The sequence below is a fragment of the Plecotus auritus genome, assembly GCF_963455305.1.
Source record: "Plecotus auritus genome assembly, chromosome: 8".
Taxonomy (NCBI): domain Eukaryota; kingdom Metazoa; phylum Chordata; class Mammalia; order Chiroptera; family Vespertilionidae; genus Plecotus; species Plecotus auritus.
In genome coordinates this window covers 27,141,723-27,154,423 of record NC_137782.1, presented here as the reverse complement: position 1 = coordinate 27,154,423, position 12,701 = coordinate 27,141,723, and the positions used below count along the sequence as shown (strand labels likewise).

Sequence of the window (12,701 nt, the reverse complement as noted above, 5' to 3'; positions counted from 1 at the left end):
GGGACTGGAAGAAGGGGAAGGCATGCCTTTCCCAGTGGACTGCCCTGGCTTTGGACTTGGATCTAGAGAGAGAGAAGAGGGGCAGAGCGTGTGTGGGAGGCAGAAGGTTGGGGAGCCCAATCAGAGAGGTGGGACGCAGGTAGAGTTGGAGGGCTGGGTGCCCCAGCAGCTGGATTGCTTCAGGCGTAAAACTGGCGTCCTGCCTGGGGCTATGTCCGCTGTCCATGGTGCTGCCACAGCTTGGGTCCTAGATGGCCATGCCGGACTTGCCCTCCTTGACCTAGAAGTTCCCTAAGCTGGGCTCCTTCTTCCCCCTCAGCCCACCACAGCCCTGAAACTAAGCAGCCTTTCAATTTGTAGCTTGGCACCTTTTCAGCCATTTTTTTCCTTCCTTCACTCATTCATTCAACAAGTTTTTACTGAGCATCTGCTATGTGCTGTATCCACAGGACACAGCAGTGAACAAAACAGACTCAGTCCTTATCTCCCTTAACTGTGTTCCATCTCTGTGCCCACTGCCTTGAGGAGAAAGGTGGAACACTGGGAGGGATCCACGCTTTTTATTATTATTTTTTTTTTAAGAGAGAGAGATTTGTTATTCCACTTCTTTATGCATTCATTGGTTGATTCCTGTGTGATTCCTGATGGGGCATTGAACCCATAACCTTGGTGTATCTGGACGATGCTCCAACCAACTGAGCTACTTGGCCAAAGGGGGACCCAAGCTTTAATCCCCGTTCTGTCCCTGACTTGTTCTGAGTCCTCTGGTACACCATCCCCGCCCCCCATTTAAATCTGGGTGTCTCCATCTGGAACATAGGGCTAATGATCCCACTTTGTGGAGTTGTTATTCTTTTTTTAAATATATTTTTATTGGTTTCAGAGAGGAAGAGAGAGAGAGAGAGAGAGAGAGAGAGAGAGAGAGAGAGAGAGAGAGAGAGAGAAACATCAATGATGAGAGAGAATCATTGAATCATTGATTGGCTGCCTCCTGCACACATCCCCTGGGGATGGAGCCTGCAACCTGGGCATGTTCCCTGACCGGGAATTGAACTGTGATCTTCTAGTTCATAAATCAACACTCAGCCACAGAGCCATGCTGGCTGGGCTGGAGTTGCTATTCTTCATAAGTACAGCAGACACTCATTCTAAGTGTCCTACATCGATTCACTCATTCAGTTCTCACCCGGCACTTGGATGTAGGCACGGTTATCATTACCCCATTTCATCTTGGAAGAAACTGAGACGTAGAGAGGTAAAGTCACCTGCCCAGGATGACACAGTTGGTAAATGGCGATGGGATTTGAACCCAGACTGTCTGGCTCCAGAATGCACGCTATGTGTTTAGGCGAGCAGCGAGCTGGGCTCTGGGAGCAGGTGGCTCCCTGCAGACTGGCTGCTCCCCTCCCTCTGCCCCCTCTCCTGGCAGCTGGTGGGATTGCTCCCGGGCTGGGCAGCCCCCTCCCCCCCCCCCCCCCCCGGGGTTCCGCTTTCCTCCCCACTGCTGTGCTTGTTTCCCAGTGTAGGAAGGCAAGGTAGGCAGAGGTGTAGAGACCCTTGTGGGGGACCTCCATCCTTGCCTCTGTCCCTGGTCCCTTCCTGGGAGGGGCTGAGGTGCGCCCTGACTGCCCCCCACCGCCCCCCGGCGGGCTGGCGGTCCAGTTCCTGCGCTGACATTTCTTTGGTTGTTCATGTCACTGGCCCTTCAGCCTGCGCGGTTTTACAAATGTGCTGGCGAGATGAAAGCACCGGGAACAGCAACTGGAGAGCAAGTTCGGAAAAGCTTTTAACTTCCAGCTCCCACAGACCAAGCGGGAGGAGGGGTAGGAAGCAGGGAGAGGAGGGAAAATAGAGGAAGGAGAGCAGAGGAGGCGGAAGGGAGGAGGATGGAGAGAAGGAAAGGAGAAGGGTGGAGGGAAGGAAGGAAGAAGGAAGGGAGAAGGAGGTAGAAGGGAGTGTGGGGAGAAGGTAGAAAGGGAAAAGGGAGGGAGAGAGAGCAGGAGGAGAGGACAGGGGAGGAAGGGGACAGAGAGAGCCGTAGTAGGACAGGCACTGGGGAGACTTCAGGAGGGGACAAACAGAAATAGGAAGACACAGAGAGAGGGAGACAGAGAGAATGGAGAAAGGTAGACAAATGGAGAAGGAAATAGATGAAGACAGAGAGAGAAGAACGGAGGGACATAGAAAGAGCAAAGTAAGAAGACAGACCCTCAGAGAGAAAGGGTCAGAGACACCCAGAAACACTGAGGGCAAAAGGAGCCAGAGGTGGAGGAAGCTGAGACAAGCAGACAGTGGGTGAGAGGGCCTCAGACAGGGGCAAAGAGAAGAGCAAGGAGACAGAAAGGCAGAGACAGGGCTGCTTGTGAGGACTGAGCGGGAGCAAGGTGTAGACGAGGAGAGAAGGGCAAGGAGGGTGGCAGGGCGTGGAGCTGCGAGAAGCCACCTGTCCGTGCCCTTCACAGATACCTCGTCAAACTCTCAAGGTGACCTGACCTGGAGCAGGCCCTGCTGTTAAGGCGGTCAGGCTAGAGCAGGGGTTCTCCACGGGGGAGTGGGGGTGTGTGATTTTGCCTCTGAGGGGACATATGGCACTGTTTGGACACATTTTGGTTGTCACAACTGTGTGTGTGTGTGTGTGTGTGTGTGTGTGCGTGCGCGCTACTGGCATCTAGTGGGTAGAGGCCAGGGATGCCACTAAGCATTATATAGGGCAGCACCCTCCAAGCAAAGAATTGGCCCGAGATGCCCATAGTGCCATGGTGGGGAAAGCCTGGCCAGAGGAAGGGAAATACCCATGGGCCCAGGTGACTGCTCCAAAGGAAGAACATGTCAGTGCATCAGAATGGAGCTGGACTCCCTCCAATGGAGGCGGAAGAGGGGCATAAGCTCCAGAATCTTTCTAGCCAATCTCCCCAATCCTTCCTCACCCCATCCCCACCCCTGGAAGAGCAGGGTCTCCCTTATTTGTGCACCCACTCTGCTAAAATAGAATTGTGCACAGGTCCAGACCTCTAACTAAGCACCTACAATGTCCTAGGCCTGGTACTTGCCCAGGGGCAGTATTGTACACGGGTTCCGTGTGCAGGCTCCGGCCGCAGCCTGCCTCTGTTTGAATCTCAGCTGTGCCACAGACGCCTCGTGTGACCTTGGGCAAGTTTATAGCTGGTCTGTGCCTCAGTTTCCCCATGTATACATTTGTGAGTTGGTTACTATGAGGATCAAATGAAATAATCCATGTAAGACACTGAACACGGGTTTTGACACATGGCATGTGCTTGCTAAATGCTAATTATGGTTATTATCCTATCATTTTATCTGTACACCAACCCCGAGGGAAGTGGCTTGCCTGATGAGCCTGCGTGGAGGCAATGCTGCCCTCAGCCCAGTTCTGCCCAGCGCTTCCTCTGTCACACTGCATGGCCCCCTGCTGCACCTGCCACACTGCAACAGAAGTCCTCACTCACCTCTCCCAGACCAGAGTGCAAGGTCAGGCCCACGTGCCATGTACCAACCTGACCTCACCTCTTGCCAGCTGTGTGATCTTGACATTTCAACACTCCGTGCCTCACTTTTTTCATTTGTAAAGGGGGGCTCACATCAGTGTCTGATTGTTGTGGGGACTTACATGGCATACAGCAAGTGCTCAATAATTGTGGGTTCAGAGCCTCACACAGTGCCTAGCACAGAGTGGACATTCAGAGAAGGTTTGTTGGAGGAAGGGAGAATTAGAGACAATGATGGAAGTGAGTCTGAGAAAAGGAGATGTTGAGAGAGGAAAAGTGAGAGATCTAAAGAGTCACAGGGAGCCCTAGCTGGTTTGGCTCAGTGGATAGAGCATCAGACTGTGGACTGATGGGTCCCAGGTTCAATTCCAGTCAAGGGCATGTACCTTGGTTGCGGGCACATCCCCAGTAGGGGGTGTGCAGGAGGCAGCTGATCGATGTTTCTAACTCTCTATCCCTCTCCCTTCCTCTCTGTAAAAAATCAATAAAATATATTTAAAAAAAATAGAGTCACAGGGAGAAGATCAAAAGAGATGTGTGAGTAGTTCATTCAACAAACGTTTATTGAACACCTACTGTGTGTATGCAGATGCGAGAGCAACAGTGTCCCAGGCCAGAACAACCTGTGGACCATTAAGCAGGTCTGACCCCTAAGATGAACAGCACACTTCCTGGCTGGAGGGAGAGGGTGGGGAGGAGGGAGAGCTGGAGCAAATGGCAAAAGTGAGTCGGAGGGGAGGGAGAGAGCAGAAAGTGAGGAGATGCATCTGGAAGGGCTGGCCTCCGAAAGCATGAAAGAGTGGAAGCTAAGAATAGAGAGGAGAGGGGAGGAGAGAGACCCGGAGAAGGAGGACTTGGATACAAATGCAGGGCTGGGAGAGATCAATGAAGGGGAATAAACCGAGAGAAGAACTTAGGGGAGGGAACAGGCTGGCACATGGAGAATAAATCTCAAAATAAATAAAAGAGTGATGGAGTTTAGTGGGAGGGCCAAAGGGGCACCCAGCAGGAGAGGAGATTGTAATCATCCAGGAGAAAGAGAGAAGGACCAGGGTGTGGGGATGCAGAGGGAAGTTAGGGACTGAAGAGGAGCAGGATGGGGTGAGGTAGGGCTGGGTCCCTGAGAAATCCCAGGAGTCCAGGGCCTGCTCTCTCTTTGCTATGAATGTCAGCGCTGACCAGGCTTCACCTTGTGTCTGGTCAGTCCCAGCAGAGCAGAGCAGAGGGAAATGGCAGTCCTGTCTCCTGTTCTACTTCACCCACCTACCGGACAGCCCTTGGGGGTCTCCTAAGGAGACTTCCACCCCAAGACAAAGGGTAGGCCTATAGAAGTCACGGGTCCGAGCCCACCAGCAAAAACTTTGCACAGGAGTCAAGGGTTTTCTCAATTAGGCCTCATCCTAAAGACTGAAGAGAAAGCCATGTGGCCAAGAGAAAGAAACTGGGCCCCCGCAGAGAAGACCCCAGGCATCCGGTTAGCTGGATTTTAAAGAGAATGGAAAATCAGCCTGCAAGGTGTTTCTGGGAAGTGGAGAGGGAGGGAGGGACCGTATTGGGAGGCGCTGTGGGCCAAGGTGGCACTAAGTTCAGGATGGGGCTGTTTTGCCTGCTTACTTTATTGGCTGCAGGGATGTCCAGAATGACTCCCCCATTCCTCCACATGAAAAGCCTACACGGTTCTTTTTTGGGGACACCTGATCTGGAAACTCTCCAGAGACCTGCGGTCCTCCCCCCTCCTCCCCCCCCCCCCCGCAACGGGCAGTGATTGCTTCTGAAACTGGGGGGTCTGTGCAGAGGCCTTTCTGAACAGCCCCTGGAGAAGCCTGCCCCCACCCTCTCCTGTGTCCCCCTCTTCTGAAGCCAGGCTCTCATGGTAGCAGGGCGGGGGGGGGGTGCGGATAGGGGACCTTAGACGCAGTAAATTCATGTGGTGAAGGGTCTGGAGTCTCCTGGGAAGCTGCCAAGCGGGGAGGGAGATGGTCCCCCTCCTGGGGGCGCTCCCTTTGTAAGGGTCTGAGGTTGCAAGAAAGAGGGGCACCCCGCCCGCTGGGTTTCCTGGGACTGGGCTGCTGGTGGGACGGAGAGGCTGACCCCTCCCGCAGGGGAGGGGCGCGACTCGAGGAGCGGGGGCCGGGGTCCCCTGCTGAGGCGTCCTGGGGCCCAGCGGCCGCCTGTGGCTCCGCGGCGCCTGTGCCCGGCGGGCGCTGCATTCTCCGAGTCTCCACCAGAGGCTGCGGAGGAAGGAAGGGATCCGGCCCTCACACACTTCCCCCCTAGTCAGACACGCACCCTCCCTCGCTCCGCTCGCTCACTCCTCGCTCTCTCGCGCTCTCTCGCTCACACACGCGCGCACTCGCCGCCGCGGCTCCCGCTCTCGCGCCCGCTCTCCCTCCGGCTCCTCCGGGCGCCGCCGGGCTCCGGACTCGCCTGCCCGCCAGCGCCGGGGCCCCCGCCCCACGCAGCGCCCCGAGGCGACAGGACAGGGGAGCCCCAGGCCGCTCCCCGAGGTAAGCGCGCTGGGTGCCGCGGGAGGGGCGACCGGATCGCCGGCGAGGGGAGGCTGCCCGGCCAGAGGGAGCCCCCTGGCCCGCGGAGCGGCCAGGCGGGCGGCGCGGGGGGCGAGCCTCCGGACCCAGGGGGAGCCGGGGTGCCCGTGCCCGCCCCCGTGCGCCCCCTCCTCTCGGCGGGGCGGGCGGGGAGGGAGTTTCCCACGTCCAAACTTTCCCCGGCGCGGAGCCCAGCCGCCTCTCGGCCCGGAGCCCGCGGCCCCCACCCGCACCCCCTTCCCGCCCGCCGCGCGCCCCGGAGCCTCCGGGACCCCCGCGGGCCGAGGGGTAAAGCGCGGGGGCCAAGCCCACGCGCCGAAAGGGGCTGGGAAGGGGCACACGGCTTCGACACGGGCCGGGACCCGGCGTCCCTGGCGCCCCCACTCCGTGCTGCCCGGGCTCGCTGCCGGCCCCTCCCAGAGGCGGGGTCCCGGCCGGGAAATACCGCACGGCGTGAGCGTGTGCGCGCGTGTGTGTGCGAGGTCGTGCGGCGTCCGGGGACACCCAAGGCCGACGCCGGCCCGGCCGACACGCACGGCTGCGGCCACCTCGGGGGAAGCGGGGAGCTGGCCTGCGAAGACCCCGCTGCCCTCGGGCCGTCGGGTCGGCCAGTGGACGGACAGCGAGCGAGGGGCAGCGCTGCCCGTTCCCAGCACCGGGCTCTGGGAACACTGCCTCTCCGCGCAAGGACCGGGCCCGACGGCCTCACGTCCAAAGGCAGCGCCACTTGGGACCTGCTTTCTGGGGCCGGGCACTGAGGAGGGAGGCAAGGATGTGTGGGCGCGCTGAGTGCGGGGCGCCGCCCGGGGGGCGCTGTCGGGACCCGTCTCTCTTGCGCTCTGGACTAGACTTCCCCTCTCCCCTTCTCTGGCCCGGAGACAACCCCCCCCCCCCCCCCCCACACACACACACCACCACCACCACCTCCCCGGCGGGCTAACTCTGAGTTACTGGAGGTCTCCCCGAGCTGCAGGGGCACCCCCTGGTGGCGGGTAGAGGAGCGCCGCCTGAAGCCATCGAAGGCTTCCAACCCTTCCGCTTCTGGGAACCCTCGTCGGAATCTGATTCCAGCCCTCTCCGCCCAGGTCCAGGGACTGGCTAAGGTGCCCCAGCAGGCCTTTGGCTCGCTGCCAGCCCTCTGTGGGCCCTTCCAGCTGGATTCCAACCTTCTTCCCACACTAGTCTGCCCACTGCCCTATCCCCTATCTCAGCATCACCATTGCCTCCCTAACCATCATGCCGTCTGTCCCTCATTAGTTTCCCCTATATTCGTCCGTCAATGATCATCACTCTGTCACCCTTAACTATCCCAGTTCTACAGCCCCCTTTGACTTTGGCCTCTATACCGATAATGACATCCTTTGGTCTTTGCCATTTCCTCCTCCACTCCTCCATCCTGCCTGTCTCGGTTTCTTTCTGTGGCAGTTGCCTCTTCCCGACCTGTTCCCTGCCCCAGCTACTTCTCCACTCCACTTCACCCCGGTTCTCTTTCTTTCCCAGAAAAGGCGCTCCTCTTCGATTCCTCTGAAAGCAAAGGCCGCTGGACATTTAAGCACTGCTTCCTGGGGCCGGCTGCCTGCCCTTCTGGGCCAGGCATTTTGTAAAGGCAGCCACGTCTCTCTCAGCCAAGGGACAGCCCCCCCTCCTGAGTGGCTCTCTGGAGATGAGGCACCTCCTCCCCAGTTCCTGACTGTGAGACCATTAGCAACCACCTGGGCTGGGCTGACGCTGGGCAGGGACCCCAGGAGGGCCAGTCTCCTCCAGAGTTAGCAAAGTTTGGAGCAGCCAGTTGTTTACCACATGGGCTACAGGAGTCGGCCAATTAAATCTCTCCTCTCCCTGTTTTGTGTTTTTTTTCCCCCCCTTTTTCTTCCATCAGGAAGCTCCACTCGGAAATGCAGCCTCAGGTATTCCGAGAGAGGATGATTCCTGTTTATATAACTCGGGCAGCAGCCAGCACAGCTCAGCCTGGGAAGGGGTGGGCGCCAAGGATGGAGTCAGGTGCCTTGGGGAGAAGAGGAGACCCTAAGGAGGAGGCTTGGGCTGGGGTCTCAGGCCTGGGGTCTTTCCCATCCTGCCCCAGAGCTAACTCAAGGAGGACAGGAAGGGGACTCCACCCGTGTCAGGCTGAGAGGAGACCCAGGCCTCAGGCCAGGCTGAGGGAGAGAAGCTTCATGTCCCCATTGAGAGTGGCCATACCCTCCACCCCCCTGAATTCCTCAGAGTGCCCTTAAGATGGAGCTCTTGGCTAGAGGCCTTTGCCTCCTGGAACCTTGTGTTTTGCTACAGGCCTCTCTAGAGAAAGCCTATACCTCCCCCCACCCTCCCATCATCAGGAAAGGCTCTGACCTCAATTTTTTCATCAGAGCAATGGGCATAACAGGATTTCGATTTTTCTCCCATGGCAGAACAAGGACTAACAAGAAACTTAAGTCTGTGGAAGCGTTTGAGCTCTGTGTATCTACCTGAGGGGACACTTTTCTCATTGAGGATGAGGCAGAGTGGCTGCTGGGGAACAAGGGTACAGGCATGGGGCTGGAGGCATGGTTGGCATGTCCAGTTGGGCAGGGTATTGGCTGTCCAGGAGCGCTCAGTGCAGAAGGAAAGTAGGGGCTGGAATCCATTTAAGCTCCACTCAACACATCAGATGCCCTAAAGCAGCCTATGTCCTCCCAGAGGAAGAGGCAGTTTTTCTAACTGGCAAAAAAAGTTCCTTATACTTCCAGCCACAGGCCTGTGGGGGTGCATGTCCCCAATGGAGGATGTCTTTCCTTAATTCCCACAGAGGTGAATTCTACACGCTGCTCATACCTTAGCCCGGTTCTCTTACAGCGGGGACACACCTATCGGAATAGGCAAGTCTGGGTCTGAACACATGGGGTTCAGGGACCAGGAGGAATACCCTTCCTCCTCTCCATTTCCTCTGTGCCCCCATCAGCAGGCCTCTTCCTATGGTGCCACTGGGATTAGGCTGAGAACTTCCTGCTTCCTCATCGGCCACCCACCTGCCACCGTCTCCCTCCTTTGTGTACGATGAATATGGGCATTGGGGTCAGACCAGCCTGGGTTTGTGACTTGAAGGTGTGTGACTTCGGGCAAGGTACTTTGTCTCTCTGAGCCTCAGTTTCCTCCTCTGTGAAATGGAGGGGGGGAAGTAGTACCCTCTTCGCTGGGTTGTTGTGAAGATTGGATGTGCATGAGCATGTGTGGTGCTGAGCACACTGCCTGGCACCCCGGACTCTCCAAAGGGTATCTCCACAGTATGGCTATGGTTATTATCCCTCTGCTTGCATCCTTTGGTTCCCACGGGGCTGAAGGCGCCGTTCCTGTTTGGTTTTGCTGCCTGCACCCCTGCAGGAGAGCAGAGTTGAGTCAGGACCACCAGAATCTGTCTCTGAACTCAGGCTTTTTCAAGGAACTTCCCAGTTCCTGCATGCAGCTGGGGAGTCAGAGCACGTTCTAGATTCCCTCAGATTCATTTCACCTGAGTCTCTACCTTTTGTCCCCTCCCATCCATCCCACGATCCCTCCTCTGGCTCAGACCTCACTGGTTTTGCCAAAAGCCTGTGGCAGCCTCCTCCCTGGCCTCCCAGCCTCTGGTCCCCTCCCCTCCACAATCCTGCTGCAGCCAGAGCGATCGTTCTCTAACGCAGGTGGGATCATGTCACTTGCTTGATTAAAACCCTTCCATGGCTCCCCATCGCCTACTGAATTAAGTCCAGACTCCACACCGTGACATTCAAGGTCCTTGTAATCCGTCTGCATCCTCCTTTATCGCCCACTGTGCCTCCAATCCGAGACTCCTGCCTTCAGCCACACCTGCCTTCTACCTGGATGTCCTTTCCCTGGAGATCTTTCAATGCACTAAAGACCCAACCCAAATAGTCTCTGTTCTTTGCACCCACGCTTCCGTCTGTCTGATCATCCATTCGTTATCCAGTTTAAAGTATAGATTTACACAGACGTAATAAGTGTTTACTAGATGCTAAGCATTGTGCTAAATGAGCAGACAGGATCCCAGCCGACAGGAGCCTGGTGTTCCTGGGAAGGAGACAATTGAACAATTCATAAGCCACGAAAGAACGAGTGCAAGTGGAGGGGCACAGCAGAGGCTGCTTGGAGGAAGTGCTGCAGGTTGAGTAGCAACTATCTCTGGGATGAAGTGGGTGAGGGAGGAGGGGAGCAGGGAAGGAGGCTCCAGGCCAAGGGGTTCGCAGGACCAAGGTCCCGAGGTGAGGGCGAATATTAGAGGAACTACAAGTTTAGTTGGCTGAAGCGGGGCACATAGAGCCTGGGGTGCGGGTCTGGGAGTTACAGGAAACCAGGCCAGCAAGATGGGTGGACGCCGGGTCCTGCGAGTCTTGGAGGCTACAGGAGGAGCTTGGACTTCATCTTGAAAGCAGTGGGAGCCACCGGAGGGTTTTAGGCAGGGGAGAGGCATGGTGTGATTTGCCTGTAGACTCTTCACCTTGCTGCTGGGTGGAGGATGGATTGGTGGGGAAGACGGGGTCCGGCTCTGCTGGGGGCCAAGAGGAGGCCCTCTGAGGGTTGGAATAGAATGGGCAGAGCTGGGAGATCCTGTGGATGTGGGGGTCGGAGCGGTCTCTGTTTCTGACTTGGGAGCTGTGTGGGAGGTGTGAGGAGCAGGGCTTTTGAGGAGAGGTGGAGACCAGCTGTGCACAGAGTGCATGCAAGATGCTGGTGGGACCTGCCATGGAGATATACCCCTTGGACAGTGTGCAGCAATGCTGGGCCCACCCTGAGAGTTCTAGGCCAGAAACAGATCGTGGAAGTCACAGGATGGATGAGATCACCCAGGATAATTCTAGGGAATGAAAAGAACCAGTGAGTTTCAAGGACAGGTGCATCCTAGGAAGCCTCCTCTGACCCATTCAGGTACACGTGACAGTCTACTCAGCCCCATAGTAATTAGTTTAGGTTTTTTTTCTTTTTTACTGCCTGCCTTTTATCACCCACTAGATCCATGGTTCTCAATGAGGGGCAGTTTTGCCCCCTAGGGGACATCTGACAAAGTCTGGAGACATTTCTATTGTCACAACTGGGTAGGAAGCTGCTACTGGCATCTAGTGGGTAGAGGCCAGGGGTGTTGCTAAACCTACAGTGCACAGGACAGTCCCACAGCAGAGAATTATGCAGCCCAAAATGTTGACAGTGTGGAGGTTGAGAAACCCAGGCCTGGGTGAGAAGACCCTGAAGGCAGGCCTTGGATTTTGTTGTGTTTTTGTTATTTTTTTTCGTTTTGGCCTCCCCAGTGATTAGCGCAGCATGTGGCACAAAGCAAGTACTTGCTGAATTAAATGTGGGCTGGAGGAAGGGACCTCGGGCCACGTAGCATTGAAGCCTGTAATACTTAAGGCCCAGCTCTCCCCAATGTTGCCCTGCCCCTCCCCGGCAGGCTGGACCAGCCTCATAGCCAGTATAGGCTGATGGAGGGATGGATGACCAGGAGGAGGGCTGGATGGGCCCATGGAGAAAACCTGCTGAAAAGCTGCCAAACACCCAGAGGTTGAGGACACATGGCTGCGTATAGTTCACCCGCCTCGTTTTTTCCCTTGTCTGTTAACTTCTGTCACTTCTTTATCACCCAAGTAAATACGTTATTTTTTAAAATAGGCAAGTTACAGATAAACAAAATGAGAAATGCGACAACCTACTGATTAAGAGTGTGGGCTCCGGCGTCAGAGAGAGCAAGTTGAAATCCCTGCTCTGCCACTTAGGAGGCCAGTGCGCCTCTGTTTTCTCATCTGTTAAATGGTTTTCATGAGCCCACCTTGTAGGATCGTGGGAAAGAGTAAATGAGGTTATAGAGACAAAGGGCTGAGCGTGGCGCGGGGCTCGTAGGAAGTGTTCAATCCAGAGTGACTACATATGTGTGTATGTATGTAAATTTATATGCATGCATATAAATGTCTGTGTCTTTTTATATATGAAAGCATTTTTAATTAGCCATAATCCCACCTCCACTTGGCTACCACTTTGGTGCATATCCTTCCTGACATATACAGATTTTTAAAAAATAAAAATGGCATCTTGCTTTATACATATGCCTTTGTAACCTGTTTCTTTTCACTCGATAATATATTGTGAATGTCTTGCCATTTCAATAAATATACATCTACATCATCATTTTTTAAGAGCTGCATGCTTCTCCATTGTGTGGCTGGACCATAATTTATTTAACCAGCCCCCACTGTTGGACATTTGGGCTGTTTCCAATCCTCTGCGATTACAAACAATTCTGTGATGAACATCCTTGTACACACATCTCCACGCTCTTGTCCGATGATTTCCTCGGGGACCACTTGGACATTTTTTGGCAGGAGGCATGTGACCCTGACCAGATTCCTCAAGTAGAATCCCTTGGGCCCAGTGAAGAGGGGGCTGGGGGGGTCCCTGGAGAAGGGAGAGGGTGCTGGATGGCAGACAATTGTTTTGACTCCTGGAAAGCAGATTCTGATGTTAAGACTGGACTTCTCTGTAATCGAAAAAGGGAAAGGCCCCACCTCGTCTTTCTGTTATCATTGTGGTGCTTGCAAAGTAGGGACCCAGGGATGGGGATTCTGTGTGTGTGATGGGCAGAGTGACTGACACCAGGCAGGCGGGAGGCACAAGGTGGATGGGCCCAGGCAGA

The 12,701-nt window shown here is 55.6% G+C and overlaps 1 protein-coding gene across 1 annotated transcript in view; it reads left to right on the top strand.

Moving 5' to 3' along the window:
* The first annotated feature begins 5,768 nt into the window (after nt 1-5,768).
* CDH22 (cadherin 22) overlaps nt 5,769-12,701 on the top strand; it is a 123,178-nt gene continuing 116,245 nt past the window's right edge. The window contains exon 1 of the mRNA XM_080684548.1: nt 5,769-6,010. The gene's annotated coding sequence lies outside the window, so the exon portion shown is untranslated. The remainder of the gene's footprint in view (nt 6,011-12,701) is intronic.